A 21,338-nucleotide genomic window follows, 5' to 3' on the forward strand; every position below is an offset into this window, starting at 1 on the left:
CAATCATGCTAAGCATTTTCAGTTTCATTTATGAAGCTATCTTTTCCTTTTCCCTACACTTAATATTTTCTTCTATATAAATTCATGTCTGTATTAAGGCAGCTAAGTGGCATAATGGCTGAACACAACTATAAGCCTGGAGTCAGAAATGTCTAAATCCAAATCCAGTCTTAGAAACTTATTATTTGTGTGACCCTTGGTAAATCACTTAAAACTACTTACCTCAGTTTCCTCAGCTGTAAAATGAGGGCAGTTACAGGTTGATATAAGGATTAAATGAGATAATATTTGTCTTAGAATAATGTTTGTCACATGGTAGGTGTTATATAAATGCTTACTACCATTCTATATGTTTGATGGTTTACTTGCTTCCTTAAAACATCCTTTGGGGGCGGCTAGGTGGCATAGTGGATAAAGCACCGGCCTTGGAGTCAGGAGTACCTGGGTTAAAATCCAGTCTCACACACTTAATAATTACCTAGCTGTGTGGCCTTGGGCAAGCCACTTAACCCCGTTTGCCTTAAACCTAAAAAAAAAAAAAACAAAAAAAAACATCCTTTGCAATCTGAAGACATCCAGTTGGTTTTCTTTATCTTCAAGATTTCTTTTATTCCAATAACTCATAACTAACTTGTTGAACAGTTCTGAGCTCTCTTTTAGAAAAGTAAATTGTCAGTCATGGGCCTCTTGTTTTCCATTTTTTATTTAGGATTTTTTCAAGGCTAATGGGGTTAAGTGGGTTGCTCAAGGGCCCACAGCTAGGTAATAATTAAGTGTCTGAGGCCGGATTTGAACCCTCCAGGGAGGGTGCTCTATATATTGTGCCACCTAGCTGCCCCTTGTTTTTCATTTTCAATCAGTCAAAACTAATTTTTTACAAAATCTCATTGGAAAAATTCCATTGGCATTGTATCTGTTTTTTGATGGATGGTAGCAGCAAACATGGTTCCTTTTGTTAAACTTAATATATAAATACAATATTGAAAACAAGAATCTATAGTCCAACAATTATTTAATGTATCTTAGAGAACTTTGCTAATACTTGTCCAAGTAGACTGATAGCTTTTCATTTCTAAGCCTATTTATTAGTTTTAGTAAATTTTGAGGTAAAAAGTAAGATATTATTTTTATCATCATATTTGTCTTCATCCTCAAAGCTCATGTTTACAGGTCAATTTATTTGCAGGTCACTTAAAAAATATTATCTCATAACAATCCCAAAGCAAACCTGGGAAATAGAAGCTGTTATTATCCCTGTTTTTTTAATATATTATTCATTTGTTTTTCCAACTACATGCAGTTTTTACCAATCATTTTTTACAAGATTTTGGGTTTTACAGTTTTTCCCTCTCCTTCTCTTCCCTCCTCTCTTCCCTGATAGAAAACGATCTGATATAAGCTCTATATTTTTAACCATACTAAACATCAGTCAATACAATCAGATTGTAAGAGAAGAATCAAATCAAAATGGAATAAAGAAAACAGTAGAAAGGGGGGGGGAAGAGATAATATATAAGACAGCTTTTAAAAATTGAAGATAATAAGCTTTGGTCTTCATTCAAACTCCACAGTTCTTCTATGGATATGGATGGTATTTTCAATCACAAGTCTCTTACAATTATCATTGTATTATTATGGTTTTAAAGGTGAATTAACTGAGATATTCTTAAATCAAGTAATCTGTCTAGGATCCCATGGCTAATAGATGTATGAGGTTGTATTTGAATTCATCATGAATTATTCACTAGGCATTATCCCATTATTCTTTTTTTTTTTTTTAGGTTTTTGCAAGACAAATGGGGTTAAGTGGCTTGCCCAAGGCCACACAGCTAGGTAATTATTAAGTGTCTGAGACCAGATGTGAACTCAGATACTCCTGACTCCAGGGCCAGTGATCTATCCACTGCACCACCTAGTCAACCCCTATGGCATTGTTCTTGATTTAAGGAGCATCTAGAATATGGAAATATATTCATTATACAGACTGGCAGTCTATAATTACAAGTAATCAAATAGCCCAGGAAATTCAATAATTTACATTAATTCTGTGGATATTTCTCATATATCTTGACTTTTCTTCAGCATTAAGAGGAGTTGGGTATGGCTTATTTGAATCTGTTCCCCAGATCTCTTTACTGTGTTCTGACAATCTTGAAGATTCCCTACTACTTTTTGCTTTTTTTCCTGGAACTCTCCTTATTGGTCCTAGAACTCATCAATTTATGTTTAGATCCTTCCTATTGTCTCCCAGGGAGCAACAAATCAATTCAACCCCTTAAAAATTACAATTATATTCAGAAATAGGGAATTAATAGCTCTGCTTTGCTCTGGTCCAATCATATCATCATCATCATTATGCTCAATTTAAGAGAGATAAACTTATAGCATAACCATAGACAAGTGACCAGGATATTGTAGAAACTTGAAACAATGACATTTAGGATGAATTTCAGCATGACTACTCAAGGAAATCATGAATGATGTCATCAAATATGTGAATAGTCATATGGAATAGGCGTAAAAATGTGTGTTTGTGTGTGTGTGTGTGTGTGTGTGTGTAGGTAGGTTTTTGATATCAGGAAGGGCTAGGGCTGATAGGTAGAAGGCCCATTTTAACTAACCAGAAGGAAAGATTTCTTAACAATCAAAGTTTTATGAAAATGAAACCGATAACATTGTCATGTAATGAACTTCATGTCTCTATATTTCAACAGATGCTGAGTCAACTTATTTAAGTAGTATTTTAGAGTATATGAATCTGAAACAAGTCATTGGTCTAGAAATTCCTATTTTCTTCCAAGTAAAGAATTTTGTGGATCTTTTTCCCCATTCCTCATTTTTATAAAGCAAAAACTTCTTAATACTAAAAATGATTTCAAATCCTGCAATTACTGACTGAAAAGACATCTATGGTCTTCTTCAATTAACTAACTAATGGTTGTTACTGTTTTCCTTTCAAAGAATCTATGGTGTAGGGGCGGCTAGGTGGCATAGTGGATAAAGCACCGGCCTTGGAGTCAGGAGTACCTGGGTTCAAATCCGGTCTCAGACGCTTAATAATTACCTAGCTGTGTGGCCTTGGGCAAGCCACTTAACCCCATTTGCCTTGCAAAAGAAAAACCTAAAAAAAAGAATCTATGGTGGTTTAATAATAAAATTTCATATATGAATTTCTCCATGACACTGTTAACATCCTCAAAGGACTTCACTGGCTAAAATGGATAATATTAGGGCATTATAGTATTTGACACTGGCATGGTAGCTCATGGTATCTAAGTTTCACATTTGATTCCCACAACAGCCCTGTCAAACAGACAATCAATAAATGCTGTTGAAGAATACGGTACTGGTACTAATCATTGAAGCTCTGTGTTAAATACATACCCTGTGAAGTTAGTATTTAAGACATTATTATTTCAGTTTAACAGAGATGAAAACAGTGGCTGGAAGAAATTAATTGACTTGTCCACTATCACACAGCTAGTAAACGTCAGACTCCTTGAGGATAGTGTTTTATTTTTTATTTTTTTGTGTTCTTCATGTCCCAATGCCTAGCACATCATGAAGCATATAGTAGATGTTTCATAAATACTTGTCAATTAAATAATATTATAATCTTGGAGACTAAGAGCCACCTCAGTTTTTACTTCCCTTTAATTATTTCAGCATATTTAATCTGATATAACTCAAATAAACTACATTTATATGATAGGACAGATGCAACATGGTGCAATAAAAACCAAAACGACACTGGGCTTATGGTTACAAGAGGTAAAGCTATAATTAGGAACTAGTTTGCCCAATTGGAGGGCAAGAAATCTGACAGTCTACATGAAATAGAATATTTACAAAATAAATTATCCTGATTAAAAGAAGAGGGAACAAAATACTTAATAACCCCACTTTCATAAAATAAATTGAACAAACTATAAATGAACTCCCTAAAAAAATATTCATGCAGAATGAGTACAAGTGAATTTTATCAAACATTTAAAGCATAGTTAATTCCAAAATTTCATAAACTATCTGGAAAAATAGGTTAAGGAATCCTACTCAGATTTGTTTCATGACATAAATATAAGACTGATCCCTAAATCAGGAAGAGTAAAAATAGGGAAAGAAAATTAAAGCCAATTTCCCTAATGAATGTTAATGTAAAAATTTTCAATAAGAAATTGGCAAAAATGTTTAGCAAGTTATCAGTAGGATAATACATTTTGACTAGATAGGATTTATGGCAGGAATGCAAGGATGATTTAATATTAAGAGAATAATTAGCATAAGTGACCATATCCATAGCAAAACTAACAGGAATCATGATCATCTCAATAGATGTAGGAAAAGAAAGTTTTTGATAAAATACAGCACCCATTCCTATTTAAAAATAAAAAAAAAACACTGTAGAGCATAAGAATGTAGTTTTCATTAAAATAACAAATAGTATCCATCTTAAACCATTAGAAAGTATTATATATAAAATGGAAATAAACTAGAAAGTTTCCCAATAAGATCAGGAGTGAGAAAAGGATGTCCATTATCATCACTATTATTCAATATTGTACTAGAATTGTTATTTTAGCAATAAGAAGGAAAAGAAATTGGCAGAATTATAAATGGCAATGAGAAAGTAAAACTCTTTGAGGTTAATAGAATGGTATACTCAGAGAATCCTAGAACATCAACTAAAAAAACTACTGAAGCAATTAAAAACTTTAGCAAAGTTGCAGGATATAAAATAAACATATAAATCATCAGCATTTTATATATTACCAACAAAACCCAGTAGCAAGAGATAGAAAGGGAAGCACTATTGAAAGTTCCACTGGGGAGTCTCACTGCCAAGACAAATCCAGAAACTATATGAACATAATTTCCAAATCCTTTTTACACAAATAATTGGAAAGATATCAATTATTCATGCATAGCCTGAGCTAATATAATAAAAATAGACAATTCTTCCTAAATTAATTTATTTATTCAGTGCCAGACCAATCAAATTATTTCATACAGTCAGAAAAAACAATAAAATTCATCTGGAAGAACACAAGATCAAGAATATCAAGGGAATTAATGAAAAGCATGCAATTGAAGTTAGTCTAGGTGTACCAGATCTAAAACTATATTATAAAGTTACATTCATTGAAACTATTTGGTATAGGCTAAAAAATCAGAGTAATGAATGAGTGAAATAAGCTCGGTACACAAGATACAAGGAAATGATGACAGTAATCTACTGCTTGATTAAACCTAGATGCTAGTTTCTGGTTATTTGACAAAAGCTACTGGGAAAACTATAATACAATTTGATAGAAATTAGGCAAGGATCAGCATCTCACACCCTACACGAAGATAAAATAAAAATGGGTACATGATTTAGTCATAAAGGATGGTATCATAAGCCAATTAGGACAGCAAAGAATAGTTTATTTCTCAGATTTATAGACAGAAAAATTAATCACCAAAAAAGAGCTAAACAACGTTATGAAATGGAAAATAAATCATTTCAATGACATTAAATTTAAAAGGTTTTGCACATACAAAACTAATGTAACCAACATTAGAAGAAAAGCAGAAAACTGGGAAATACATTTTTTGTCTATATTTCTTATAAAGGCCTCAATTTTCACATATATAAAAAACTGGGTCAAATTTATAAGAATACAAGTCATTCTCCAATTGATAAATGGTCAAAAGATATGAGCAGTCAGTTTTCATATGAAGAAGTTAGAGTTATCTTAAGTCATAAATCATTACTGATTAGAGAAATTCAAATTTAAACAACTCTGGAATTTCAAATTTCAAATTTAAATTCAAATTTAAATACCTCACAACTATTGGATTGGGTAATAAGACAGAAAAAGGAAATGATAAATGTTGGAGAAGATGTGGGAAAACTGATACACTATGCATTGTTGGTGAAGTTGTGAACTCATTCAGCCATTGTGGAGAGCAGTTTGGAACTATGCCCAAAGGGTTATAAAATAGTACATACCCTTTGATCTAGCTATATTATGTCTATATCATAAGGAGATCATAAAAAAGGGAAAGGGACCCTCATGTTCAAAAATATTTATAGAAGCTCATTCTGTGGTGGCAATGAATTGGAAATTGAGGATATTCATCAATTGGGGAACAGCTGAACAAGTTGTGGTGTGTATAAATGTAATGGAATACTATAAGGTTATAAGAAATATTGGCAGGCTGATTTCAGGAAAAAAACTGGAAAGATTAATATGAATTGATCATGAGTAAAGTGAACAGAACCAGAAGAACATTTTATGTGATATGTGATGATGAACTGTGATAGACTTTGTTCTTCTCAATAATACAATGAACCAAAATGATTCCAAAAAAGTTTCATGATGGAGAATGCTATCCATAACCAGAGGAAAAATATAGAATCTGAATGCTGATGAAAGTATCCTATTTTCCTTTTGTTTGTTTTTAGTTTATTTTTTCTTTTTCAAGTTTTTTTTCCTTTGGCTTTGATTTTTCTTTCACAATATGACCAATTAGGAAATTTGTTTACCTGATCAGACATGTATCACCTTTATCAGATTGCTTACTGTCTAGGGGAGCTTCAAAATTGTATAAAACTGAATGTTGATAACTATCTTTGCTTGCAATTGAAAAAATACTAAGTGGAAAATAATTTCAAAAATAAAAACTTAAAAAAAAGAACCAAAATGGGGGGGGGGGGAAATGAGAAAAATATCTTCCAAATGTCTAAAATAATTCACTTATTTGAAAACACTGACCTATTTCAAATGCCCAAAAACAAAGGTTTGAAATGTAGGTAAATAGTAATAGAATAACAGCAGGTAATGGAATTCAGCTCTTGAGAAGGTCAAAGATCTATTCATTAGTGAATGCAGCTTACTTGCATCTTTGATTAAAACTGACTCTGACTTCATAATGAGCTGAATAGTAGTAGGAATAGGGGATGGAAGGCAAGAAGCTATTAGTCAGAAATTAAAAATGTGCATGCATAAAAACTATAGATGAAGGCTCTTGACACAATAGCTGCCAAAATAATTAAGAAGGAAAAAAAAATATCAGTGAGTATAGTAGTTCTTGCTGTGTTTTTGTTTTATTTCCTAGCAGAAAATAAAATGTGAATCATAAAATTTTAAACAAGTTCAGACAACTGTAGTACAATGTAGTGGTCTTTTCCCCATTGATTCTTCTTACTATATAAATGTCCAGTTTTGTGAGCCTCAATTATATCTACAATAGCTTTTTGGACTGAAAAATAAAACACTCAGCCATTGCTTGACACCACATGTGGTCTATCAAGTAGGTTGGAGTTAAAGACAATAATTCAAAGCACATGAATACCATTTCTACTGTGAAAAAATAAATAGCACCTGTGATCAAAATAGTTACTATGGGACATGCTAAGCAATGTGATGTCAATATTCCAGCTTAATGGGATTCCTTTTTATGTTGGGAGAATTCCCTTCTGTTTTGAAACAAGCAATTTGCAAGGCCCTGTATAGATGTCCACTATGCACTGGAGTGTTTGGGATTTGTTCTCATAATGATAATTCTTATTTGTAATGTGCTTGAAGCTATTCTAACATCATGTCTGTGAGGTAGATAATGTAGTTGTTCTTTACTCAGTCTTTTTTATATTTCAGGAAACCAAAGCTTTGAGAGGTTAAGTGATTTCTCCCTATGATTATTTAAATAGCAATTGTATATGGCTGGATTTCAACTCAGGTTTTCTTATATCCAGAAGTCCTCTGCTATCTAATTATTTTGTGGCTACTTTGTGATACAGTGTATTAGGTACAACTGGTCTTAAAGTCAATCAATCAATCAATCAAACCAATCAATATATTTGAGTGCCTACCATGAGCCAGGCAGGGGTGTCAGAGTAACAAAAAGTAACAAAAGGCAATGCCTGCTCTCAAAAAGCTCACAATGTAATAGAGAACATAATAAATATTTACAAACAAGCTCTAAGTAGGATAAATAGAAAATAATTAATAGGGGGCACTAGAATTGAAAGGACTTAGGAAACCCATTTACAGAAAATGTAATTTTAATGGACTTGGTGAAAGCCAAGCAATTCAGGAAGAGGATATGAAGAGAGAGAGATGTTCCAGGTTGGGGGATAGATGGTAAAAATACCTAGAGACAAGAGAGACTCAGAGTGTTTTGATAGTGGAACAGTCAGGAAGTTAATGTCACCGGATCAAAAAGTATATGTGCCTGGGGAAAAGTTTTATGAAGACTTGGAAAGGTAGGAGGGGACTATGTTATGAAGGTCTTTGAATGCCAAATAAAAGTTTTTGCATTTGATCCTAGAGGTAAGAGGTCACCAGGATTTATTGAGTGGATCGGGATGTGGTCCAACCTGCACTCCAGGGTCACTTTGGTAATTGAATGATAGGTCAGTCAGAGGAAGGAGATATCCACAAGGCTTGCAGACCCACAAGTAAGCTATGTCAATCACCATAGCCCGAAGTGGTGGCAGTGTTAGAGAAGAGAAGTATTCCAGAGATATTACAAAGGCCTTTCCAGTAAATTGGATATGATGACATAGATGGGATATAGTGAGGAAGAAGCTGAGTTCTTCTCCAAAGATAACTTAGCATATCTATGCAAGTCACTTACCTTTTTTCTTAATCTATAAAATAAGAGAATTCAACTTAATGATTTCCAAGATTCCTTATAAGACTTAATCTATGATCCTGATGGTATGGAAATACTATGATGACATGAAAATATGTATCCTCTCTAATTATATCATCTTAATATTGAGTGCTTTGACTTTTCTTTTAGTACTTAATGCTGTAAACCAATTTATAAAGTTGTAAAGAACAATGTAGAATGAGGAAATAGTAGACAGACTTTAATAGCAATAATAATATTATTATTTATTTATATAGATATTTAATATTTATTTATATAGATATTTAATATTTAAAATTATTTTCTCATAACATATCTCATATTATCCTCATAACAATTCTGGGAAGTGATTGCTATCATTGTGTCCATTTTAGAGATGAGAAACCCTAAGGTAAACAAAGGTTAAATAACTTTCCCAGAGTCTTATAATCTACTAAATATTTAAGATAGGATTTGAAATTAGGCCTTTCTGTCATCACACCCTACTAGATTTGTAAGTCAGGAAGGTCCGGGTACAAATTCTATGTCTAACATTTAATAGTTGTGTAACTTTGAAATTGTATGCAATCTCTGTAAAATGGGGGGGAAATAATACTTACTTCACAGGATTGTACTGAGGTTCAAATGAGATAAGTTTATAGAAGATACCTTGCAAACTTTAAGGAACTATAAAAATATTATTTGTTGATGCTATAATTGTTTTCTGCTTCTATAGAGCCTAGATCATGTTGTTTCACCTCTCCTAGAAGTTTTGATATTAGAAGACCTACTTGACCTATCTCCTAAATTAATATATATATATATAAATATATAAACATATATGTAAGTGTGTATATATGTATACAGACACACACATACACACAAAGTTCTGCAAAGTACTACTTTGCCCTATCTTAAACTGACAATAGATGAAGTGAGGTCAAGATTCTAAAGATCAATGCTATGGTAGTTCAGCTTGAGATTTTCTCTCCTTTCTTTGAGCTCTCTTTTTTTTTTAGGTTTTTTTTTTTTTTGCAAGGCAAATTGGGTTAAGTGGTTTGCCCAAGGCCACACAGCTAGGTAATTATTAAGTGTCTGAGATAGCATTTGAACCCAGGTACTCCTGACTCCAGGGCTACTGCTTTATCCACTGCACCACCTAGCCGCCTCATTTGAGCTCTATCTTTACCGAATGTGATTTTTAGAAAGGGTTTTTTTTTTCCCTTGAACCTCAGTACAAATAATAGCGACTCAAATTTATGTGTTCTTATGACTTACAAACACTTTCCCCACAACTTTGTGAAACAAAAAAGAACACGTCTTATTAAACCTGTTTCCCAGATTATCATGTTTCTCTCTCGGACTACCAGAGAAGAAAAAGGATTTGTTTAAGATTACATAGTGAAGTAAGTAGTGTATACACATAAATCCCAACATCTCAGAGAATGAAAGAGAGTAACTGCTCACAATCTGTCCTCCTTTGCAGTATCATAGGAACATGGAAACTAGGAGACACCTCAGAGGTCATCTAGTCTAATCCTCTCATTTTACAAATGAGGAAAGTGATGTTGAAAGAGATTAAATCACTTAACCACGATTGCAACCATGAATATATATGTTAGAGGAAGACACTAACCATAAGTCTTCCTGATTTCTAATTTTTTTCATGTCTCATGCCTATAATTTCAATTTTTTAAACTTGTAGGAAAAACACACATTTTAAAAACAATATAATAAAAAGATGATTGCACATGAAGCTGCAAATGTATTATTTACAACTATTCTTTTTAAATATAAAATGAAGTATAAATTTCTTTTTTTATTTCCTCCCCTCCTCTTTTCCTTTACCCTAAGTGACTCTCATTAGATCTCATATTGTTATTAGATCCATTTCCAAAGATGTTAAGGGAAAAAGAAAAAGAATATTTGTGTTTATGCGTGTGTGTGTGTGTATGTATTTAAAACATCTTCCTGATTTCAAATCTAACATTCTGACCTCTATAGTATATATATATAGCAATGTATTCAATATAATATTTAAAAATAAATCAGGAAAGACAATAAATTGTTAAGATTAAAGAAAATTTTACTTAGAAACAATAATCAATTTGATTACTTTAGATACTGGCATGAGGTCATCTCTGGTGGATGCCTAAAACATTTTCTCATTATGATAAAGGAGACCACTGGTTATTACTTTTATCAGTTTAAATGACTCACAGGTGTGCTTCCTGGGCATCTCAGAGAGGAATGACAAGAAGGAGACTCTCCTGGAGGAAATGAAAGTGTGATGAACAGGACAGAGAACACATTTTCTTTTGAAAATAGAGAAAAAAGAAATCACAGAACAGACTACTCTGGGATGATCTCTGAATTCCAAATATATCACAAGAAAAGGGTAGACTTTTTTTCCAAATAGCAAAGCATTCTGTCTGGTGTGGCTTGAACTTTAGTTGAATACCTGTTCTTGCCATAAAGCACTTTATGTACCTATAAAAAGTTGAAGATCATTCTTGACTTTTCTTTGTTAATTATCTTTAGTTCAGAAACCCAGATGTGCATGGTTCTCAGGGAACCTTTTGTTAAGTCCCATTACACCTGCTGTTTCCCAAAGTTTCTACTCCATCCTTTGCTGAACATATTATTGTCCTTGATCCCTAAAAGAACTAGGCAGAAAGATTTATTTCTATCCCTTCCTGAGACTCCTTTCCTATATTAAACACAGTGGTTTATGCCTTTGCATTAGACAATGCAAATAGACCACTTACACTATTTGGGAAAACTATAGCTGCCTGAATTTATATGATAGATAGCATTACTTTGACTCTCCTCTAGTAGGTATCAAGAATTCAATAATATTTGATAACACCAAGATCATTGACCAGCAAGAACTACTGATTTAAGGTGGTCAAAATAACCTCTGGTGGAGAAAGATCCATGCAATTGTCTAACAGGAACATAACAGATCACAGTCCTTGATTTCAACAAGAAATGAAAAACTATAAGGATATGGGTAAAAAGTTTGAATTGTTTTTGCCTGATCTGAGCATATTCTTCTGGAAGAAATTTGATGAAAACTATGTACTCTGATGACTATGACTATTCCACTGATTGTACTCTTCCCATTTCAAGTTGGGTCTGTGACTAGAACTCCACATACATATTATCAATGAATATCAAATTAATTTTACAAAGGAATATTCACATCAAAGATATGGTAAGATAAAAATAAACAAAATTTCCCCCCAACAGTTCAGAAACACAATCCTTCTTATATCACTATGATCTCTGTAAAGGAAAGAGAAAGTAAGCTCCAGGTTTTGCTGAGTTCCTTTTAACATTATTCCCATCAAGTTCACATCCAACGACCCACTGGGCTAGTATTCTGTATCTTCTTGCTCTCCTCAAAGCTTCATTTCTTCTTTTTTTAGTTGTTTTTATTTTTTGGAAGGCACTGGCGTTAAGTGGCTTGCCCAAGGCCACACAACTAGGTAATTATTAAATGTCTGAGTCTGGATTTGAACTCAGGTACTCCTGACTCTAGGGCCAGTACTCTATCCACTGTGCCACCTAGCTGCCCCAAGGCTTCATTTCTGAACTGGTTGAAACAACTGGACTGTATTCCTGAGCTCCTGGAACACTGTGACTCAAGTTCCTGGGTCAGGGACCTCCTATCCTTAAAAGATAAATGATTTCTTGGCAGTGCATGACACCTATACCAAAACTGACCATGTACTAGGGCACAAAAATCTTATCATCAAATGCAGAAAGGCAGAAATAATAAATACACATTTCTCAGACCATGATGAAATAAAAATATAAAAAAGCAATGAAGGGTGGTCATGGAAATATAAATTAAAAACTAATTGGGAATTAAATAACTTTATCTTAAATAATATGTGGATCAAACAGCAAATAATAGAAATAATCACTGATTAAATCCAAGAAAATGATACTAATGAAGCATCATACCAAACTTTATGGGATGCAGCCAAAGGAATTTTGAGGAGAATCTTTATATATCTCTAAATGTCTATGTGAATAAAATAAAAAAGAGATCAATGAATTGAATATGTAATTAAAAATGCTAGAAAGAGAGCAAATTAAAGATTCCCAATTAAATACCAAATTAGAAGTTCTGAAAATCAAGGGAGAGATTAGAAAAATTGAAAGAAAGAAAACCATTGATCTCATTAATAAAACTAAGAGTTGCTTTTATGAAAAAAAAACAGTAAAGAGAAAAAAAACCTTTGGCAAATCTCATTAAAAAAAGAAAAAAAAAGATAATCAAATTAGCAGTATCAGAAATGAAAAGGGTGAACTAACAACCAATGAGGAGGAAATAAAAAAAGAGATAATTCAGGAACTAATTTGCCAAACTCTATGACAATAAAGTCAATAACCTGAGTGAAATGGGATGAATATTTACAAAAATACAAACTACCCAGATTAAAAGAGGAAATAAATTCCTTAAATACCCCCATTTCAGATAATCCATCAATAAACTCCCTAATAAAAGTCTCCAGTTACAAATGGATTTACAAGTGAATTCTACCAAAAATTTAAAGAACAATTAATTCCTATTCTACTTAAACTATTTTAAAAAAATGGTAGAAAGAATTCTGCCAAACTCCTTTTATGACACCAACATGGTGCTGTTACCTCAACTAGAAAGAAGCAAAACAGACAAAGAAAACTGTAGAACAATATCCATAATGAATATTGATGTAAAAATCTTGAACAAAATTTTAGACTTGAGACTACAGCAAGTTATTACAGGAGACTACACCATTATCAGATAAGACTAATACCAGTTAGGCAGGGATGGTTCAATATTAGGAAAACACTCAACATAATTAAACATATCAGTAGCAAAACCAAGAGAAATCATATGATTATCTCAAAAAATGATGGAAAAACCTTTGATAAAATAAACATCCATTCCTATTAAAAACACTAAAAAGTTAAGAAATAAGTGGAGTTTTAAAATAATAAATAGTGTCTATCTAAAATCATTAACAAATATCATATGCAATGGGAATAAATGATTATTTCCAATAAAATCAGGGGTGAAACAAGGATGCCCATTATCACCAATATTATTTAATATATTATTAGAAATACTAGCTGTATCAATAAGAGAAGAAAAAACTGAAGGAGAAACTGAATTATCAATGAGGAAGCAAAGCTTTTACTATTTGCAGATGATATGATGGTATACTTAAGAGAACCTGAAAAAATAATCTAAAATGCTCCCTGAAACAATTAACAAATTCAGCAAAGTAGCAGAATATAAAATAAACCCACATAAATCATCATTTTATATATATATATATATATATATATATATATATATATACACATATTTATATGAACAGCAAAGCCCAAGAGCAAGAGATAGAAAGAGAAATTCCATTTAAAGTAACTATAGACAACCTTAAATATTTGGGAATCTACCTCCCAAGACATACACAGAAACTGTATGAAAACAATTATAAAACACTTCTTATCCAAATAAAATCAGATCTAATATTTGGGGAAATGTCATTCACTCTTGGTTAAGTCAAGCTAATAAAATAAAAATGGCAATTCTACCCAAATTACATTACTTATTCAATGCCATTGCAATCAAATTACCAAAAAACTACTTTACCAAACTATAAAAAATAGTAACAAAACTAAAGGGCAAGAATAACAAGGGAACTGATGAAAAAAATTGTAAAGGAAAGCAGCCTAACTCTACCAGATCTAAAACTAGACTACAAAGCAGCAGTCATCAAAACTTCCTGGTACTGGTTCAGAAATAGAGTAATGGATCAGTGGATTAGGATAGGTTCAAAAGAAAGCACAGTAAATCTACTGCTTGACAAACCTAAAGACATCAGCTACTGCTACTAGTACTAGTACTAGTACTAGTACTACTACTACTACTACTACTACTACTACTGCATCTAATTGTACCAAAAATTGTTGGGAACAATGGAATATAATATGACAAAAGCTAAGCATAGACCCATATGTCACACCTTATACCAAAACAATATCAAATTGGGTACAGGGTTTACATATAAAGAACAATACAATAGATAAATTAATAGACCATGTAATATTATATCAGATCTATAGAAAGGGGATAAAGTAATGAGCAAACAAGAATTAGAGTACATTTTAAACTGCACAATGAATGGTTTTGACTATATTAAATTGAAAAGGTTTTGCACTAATAAAATCAATGCTAACAAAATTAAAAGGAAATTAGAACACTGGGAAACAATCTTGACAACTAGGAGTTCTGAAAAAAGTCATTTCTAAAATATATAGAGAACTGAGTCAAATATTTAAGGTTACAAGTCATCATTCACCAATTGATAAATGGTCAAAGGATATGAATCGACAGTTTTCAAATGAAGAAATTGAAGCTATTTATAATCATATGACTATGCTACTAATCATTATTGATTAGAGAAATGCAAATTAAAATGACTATTTACAGCAGCTAGGTAGCACAGCAGATAGAGCACTAGTCTTGGATTCAGGAATGACCCAAGTTCATATTTGGCCCCAGAAACTTAATAATTGCCAAGATGTGTGACCTTGGGCAAGTCATTTAACCCTTACATAAAAATAAAAAAAACAGCAACAATTAATGTATCACCTCACACCTATCTAATTGACTAAGATGAGAAAAAAGGAAAATGATCTATGTTGGGGAGGATGTGGGAGGATTTGTTCATTGATGCATTGCTGGTGGCATTGTGAAGAAATCCAACTTTTCTGGAGAACAATATGGAACTATGTCAAAAGACAATAAAGCCATCCTTTCCCTTCAACCCAGCAATTTCAATTCTAGGCCTATATCCAGAAGAAATCAGAGAAATGGAAATAAAATCCTACATGTTCCAAAATATTCATAGTAACTCTTTTCTATAGTGACAAAGAATTGGAAATTGAGGGGATGCCCATCAATTGGGGATTGACTAAGCAAGTTATGGTACATGAATACTATGGAATATTATTCTTCTACAAGAAACTAGAAATGGTCAGTCTAGGAAAGCATGAAATGACTTATGGGATCGGATGCTGAGTGAAGGGAGTAGAAGCAAGGGAACAAAGTTAACAATGACATTGTGAAATGAACAATCCTAAAGAAAGCAGCTTATTTCAGCAGTTTAGAGAGCTAGGGTAACCCTACTGAAGTAGCTATGGACAATGTTATCCCCATTCAGAGGAAGAAAATCAAAACAAAACAAACAAACCAAAAAAAAAAATTCCTTCAGAATCTGATGAACACTTTACAAAAATTATCTCTTATGCATCTCTTTCCCTTAATCCTAATCCTTCATATTGAAAATGACTAATCTGTAAGCATGTTTATTAAAAATATGCATGTACAATGCTAATCTGACTGTTCCCTGGAGGGGATGGGGGTAGGGAGGGAGGGTGGAAGGAAATTTTGTATCTTAAAAATATACATGGATGAAAAAATAAACAAACAAACAAATAAATGAATGAATTTTTAAAAAAAAAGACCACAAATCCAGACTCAGTTCCTTATTTGGGGAGAGGGGAAGAGATTTTACTTTTGGGTCTCTCACCATAAATCACATATTGTCACCTGCTGTGAATGGAGTCCTTCCTTTTTTGATATCAATGTATGGAAAATAATATGTTCAATGAGATAGTTTAAAAATCATGATATTTCAAACCAATGAAAAGTCAAAAAAAATAAAAAAATGGGGCAGTCCAATATCAACAATATACCAATCCTCTTGTGTCCCACATAAGTGACTCTATTTTAGGACACATGACATGACATAAAATAAACTTCTAATATGCCTGAATAATTAAAATTAAAATAAACAGCTAGTAATACTATTACTTCTACTACTACTACTACTACTATTATTCCTTCAACAAGTACTAATACAACTAGTACTACTGCATCTAATTGTACTACTTCAATATCTGCAAAGGTGTGCTAAAATCAGTTCAAGTTGATTCTTAAAAGCAGATTGTTAAATTCTCAGTGCAATCATTTACATGACAGATTACATTACAATTTTGTAGTTTGTTTGATTTATGGGGTTTTTTTAAACCTGGACTTTTGAAAGTGATTGAGAAATCGGTGTTAATGCAGACAATCTACAAGTGTCTTGTGCATACTTTTTTATGAATTGTTTAATTAAACATTTACCAGGTCAGCATATTTTTTGATTTGCAAATACCCCAAATAACAGAAACACAGGAGAGGGAAACAAATAGCACTATCAAAGAAAATAAACATTAAAATATATTACCTCTTCTACAGAAATGATTTAAGACAATCAAACAAAAAAAAACCTATTATGCTTTCAAGTCCAAGAAACATAGTCATTGAAGTTAACAATTAATATGAGAAAAAGCAAATTCAGCAAGAATGAAGAATGATCAAATAAATCATGAGGCATATGAAACTATTTTATCTCCATTAGAAATCATAAAAGAAGGGTAGAATCCAGATGGCACCAGAAGAGCCTCTCTTAGGTGCTCTCTCCATAATATTTCAAAAATCATAATTATATGTCTCTAACTAAATTTTTGAGAGACAGAACCCACAGAGGGATCCGGTAAGGCAATTCTCCAGACCAAGGTAACCTGGAAAATAGTGGAAAAGTTCCATCCACTCCATGGGGTTAGAGGGGCAGTCCACCAGAGTGAAGGAACTTCAGCCTTCCAGTGACAGCCACGGGGCACTGGGGAGCCATGGTTCACACCGCAGGACAGTGTCCTGATCAACACACTGAGGGAGCACCAGGTATAACTTGGAAGAACAGCAGGGGACCTCTGCCAGAGCAAGCACCTGAAACCCAGCTGCCAGGGAACTCAGCAAACAGCAGTGGTTGTGGCAGCCCAGGTCCAGGAAATACAAGCAGGCAGAGCAGGTAAGCAGAAGCCCCCAGGCAACTGAGCCTTGATTGCTCAACCTACCAAAGGTAGGGGAGTGGATTGAGACTTCTGAGGTCTGTCCTTTGTACCTTGAACAGGACTCTGGGGTTCTGACCACATTCAGATCCTGGTCACAGTCTAGGTCCCCCATAGAACAGCAGGACCCCCCACCTCAGCCCCGTGGCAGAGGGGTGTGCTTGTGGTCATTCACAGACCAGGAGGGAAGACAGAGCTTCATGCACTGAGATACTTGTGTGTGTGGGGGTGTCCTAATATACTCAAAAGCTCAGGAAGCATGCCAAAACCAGGCACAGACTGGATAAATGAGTAAACAGGAAAAAGAGGAACACCGTAGAGAAATACATTGTCTATGATCCCAAGAAGGATCAAAATACTCAATCTGAACATGAGGAAATAGAAGCTTCTGCATCTAAAGACTCCAAGAAAAACATAAATTGGGCTCAGGCTATCACAGAGCTCAAAAAAGATTTTGAAAACCAATAAAGGAGATAGGAGAAAAATTGGGAAAAGACATGAGAGAGATGCAGGAAAAACATGAAAAAGAAGTCAGCAACTTAGTCAAGGAGATCCAAAAAAAGGCTGAAGAAAATAACACATTAAAAACCAGCATAAGTCAAATGGATAAAAGTGTTCAAAAAGTTATTGAGGAGAAGAAGGCTTCAAAAAAGCAGAATTGGCCACATCGAAAAGGAGATAAGAAAGCTCTCTGAGGAAAACAAGTCCCTCAGGTGTAGAATAGAGCTAAAGGAAGCTGTTGAGTTTATGAGAAGTCAAGACATAACACTTCAAAAACCAAAAGAATGAAAAATTAGAAGAAAATTTGAAACATCTCATTGAAAAAAACAACTGATCTGGAAAACAGATTCAGAAAAGTTAATTTAAAAATTACTGGAATACCTGAAAGTCATGATCAGGAAAAGAATTCCTACAGGAAAATTCCCCAGATATCCTAGAAGCAGAGGGCAAAATAGAAAATGAGAGAATACACAAATCTCCCCCAGAAAGATATCCAAAAAAAAAAAACAAAAACAGGAATATTATAGCCAAGTTCCAGAACTCCCAAGTCAAAGAGAAAATATTACAAACAGCCAGAAGGACACAATTCAAAAATCAGGGTGCTGCAGTCAGGATCACACAGGATTAAGCAGCAACTACATTAAAGGTTTGTAGGACTTAGAATATAATATTCTGGAAGGCAAAATATCTTCGAATGCAACTGAGAATCAACTACCCAGCAAAACTGAACATCCTCTTCCAGGGGAAAAGATGGACTTTCAATGAAACAGGGGAATTTCAAATGTTTCTGTTGAAACAACGAGAGCTGAACAGAAAGTTTGATCTTCAAATACAGGACTCATGTGAAGCATAGAGAGTGGAGGAGAAGGGTAAAATATGAGGGACTTAATGATGATGAAATGCATGTATTCCTGCATGGAAAAATGATACTGATAAAACTCATATGAAACTTCTCAATTAATAGAGCAGGTAGAAGGATTTATATAGATGAAGCACAGGAGAGAGCTGAATTTGAAGATATAATATATTATAAAAATGAAGTCAATGGGTGAAAGGGAAATATAATGGAAGTAAGAGAAAGGAGAAGTGGAATAGGCTAAGGTGTTTCATATAATAAGGTTTTTATTTTCATGATATGAAAAGGGGAAGGCAAGGGGGAATGAGGGGGAATGAGGGAACATTCAATCTCATCAGAGGTGGCTTGGAGAGGAAACAGCATAAATATATATATATATATATATATATATATATATATATACATATATATATATATATATTCAATGCAGTATAGACATCTAGAGTAAAAGGAGAGAAGGGGCATGGGGGGAATGTGAGTGTTGGAGGAGGGTGGACCATGGGGGAAAGTGGTCAGATATAACACATTTTCTTTTTTATTTCTTGCAAGGTATTGGGTTTGGATAGCTTGTCTGGGACCAATGGGCTGGGTGCTTGCTGGGCCGTAGGCATGTTATATGAGCTTGGGATTTCTTGTACCCAGGGCCGGTGATCAGTCTACTGCAACACTCAGCTACCCTACAGCACATTTAAGAAGAGGGATAGTGTAAAAGGAGAGAGAAAATATAATATATGGTAGTGGAGAAGTATGAATGGAGGGAGTTGCAATCAACAATAGCAACAGTGGAAAAATATGGAAGTAGTTTTTGTGATGGTCTTATCATAAATAATGTGATTCAGTCGCAACAGAGCAGGTGTTTGTTGGAACACAGATTGAAGCATATTTTTAAATTTTTTTAACTTTATATATTTTTTCCTCTTTACTTTATTGCTCATGAGGGTCTAATTTGGAGGGAGGGGGTATTATGTTTACTCTTAAACATGAATATTTTAGTAAAGTATAAAAAACATAATTTGTACAAAAATAAAAAAGAAAAGAAAAAAGAAAAAAGAAAAATCTCAAAAGAAAATGAAAGAATAAATTCTTAAACATAAAGGAGCTCAGTATACATTCAAAACTGATATTTTTTGCAAACTTGATCCAGTGGAAAAAATAAAAAGATCAGTGTAATTTAATTTTAATAGTTTTACAAAGAAATCCTTTGGTACTTTGAATTATATTGAAATAACTTGACCAAGTGCAATTAATATATCTTCAATTTTTATTTTTTCCATGATACGTATTTGATAGTATATTTAATATTATTCTTGTATTTTGTTGGACATCCAAATATTTTAGATATTTTCTAGTTATTTGAAAGCAATTTCTCTTTCTAGTTTTACTTGGTGGTGGTTTTTGATGAGATATAAAAAGGCTGTTGGTTTCTTTTTTTCATTAAAAATTTTATTTATTTTGAGTTTTACAATTTTTCCCCTAATCTTACTTCCCTACCCCCAAATCCCACAGGAGGCAATTTGTCAGTCTTTACATAGTTTCCATGTTATACATTGATCCAAATTGAGTGTGATGAGAGAGAAATTAGACCCTTAAGAAAGAAACATAAAGTATGGGAGATAACAAAATCTGACAATAAGATATCAGGTTTTTTTCCCCTAAATTAGAGGAAATAGTCCTTGGACCTTATTCAAGCTCCACAGTTCTTTCTCTGGATACAGATGGTATTCTCCATTGCAGACAGCCCAAAATTGTCCCTGATTATTGCACTGATGAAATGAGTGAATCCATCAAGGTTGATCATCTCCCCCATGTTGCTGTTAGGATTTACAGTGTTTTTCTGGTTCTGCTCATCTCACTCAGCATCAGTTCAAGCAAATCCCTCCAGCCTTCCCTGAATTCCCTCCTGGTTTCTAACAGAACAAAAGCAATGTTTTTACCTTTTTCTTCATCTCTTCAGGGTATAGACCCAGTAGTGGTATTGCTGGATAAAAGGGTAGGCACATTTTTGATGCCCTTTAGACGTAGTTCCAAATTGCTCTCCAGAAAGGTTGGATGAGTTCACAGTTCCAGCAACAATGTAATAGTGTTCCAGATTTCCCACAACTCTTCCAACAATGATCATTATCCATTCTGGTCATATCAGCCAGTCTGAGAGATGTGATTTGGTACCTTAGAGAAGCTTTAATCTTCATTTCTCTAATAAGTAATGATTTAGAGCAATTTTTCATATGACTATGGATTGCTTTGATCTCCTCATCTGTAAATTTCCTTTGCATATCCTTCAACCATTTCTCAATTGGGGAACGGATTTAAAACAAATAATATGACCCAGGGGTGGCTAGGTGGCATAGTGGATAAAGCATTGTATCGGCCTTGGAGTCAGGAGTACCTGGGTTCAAATCCA

This window comes from Macrotis lagotis, chromosome 5 (assembly GCF_037893015.1).
Source record: "Macrotis lagotis isolate mMagLag1 chromosome 5, bilby.v1.9.chrom.fasta, whole genome shotgun sequence".
NCBI lineage: Eukaryota > Metazoa > Chordata > Mammalia > Peramelemorphia > Peramelidae > Macrotis > Macrotis lagotis.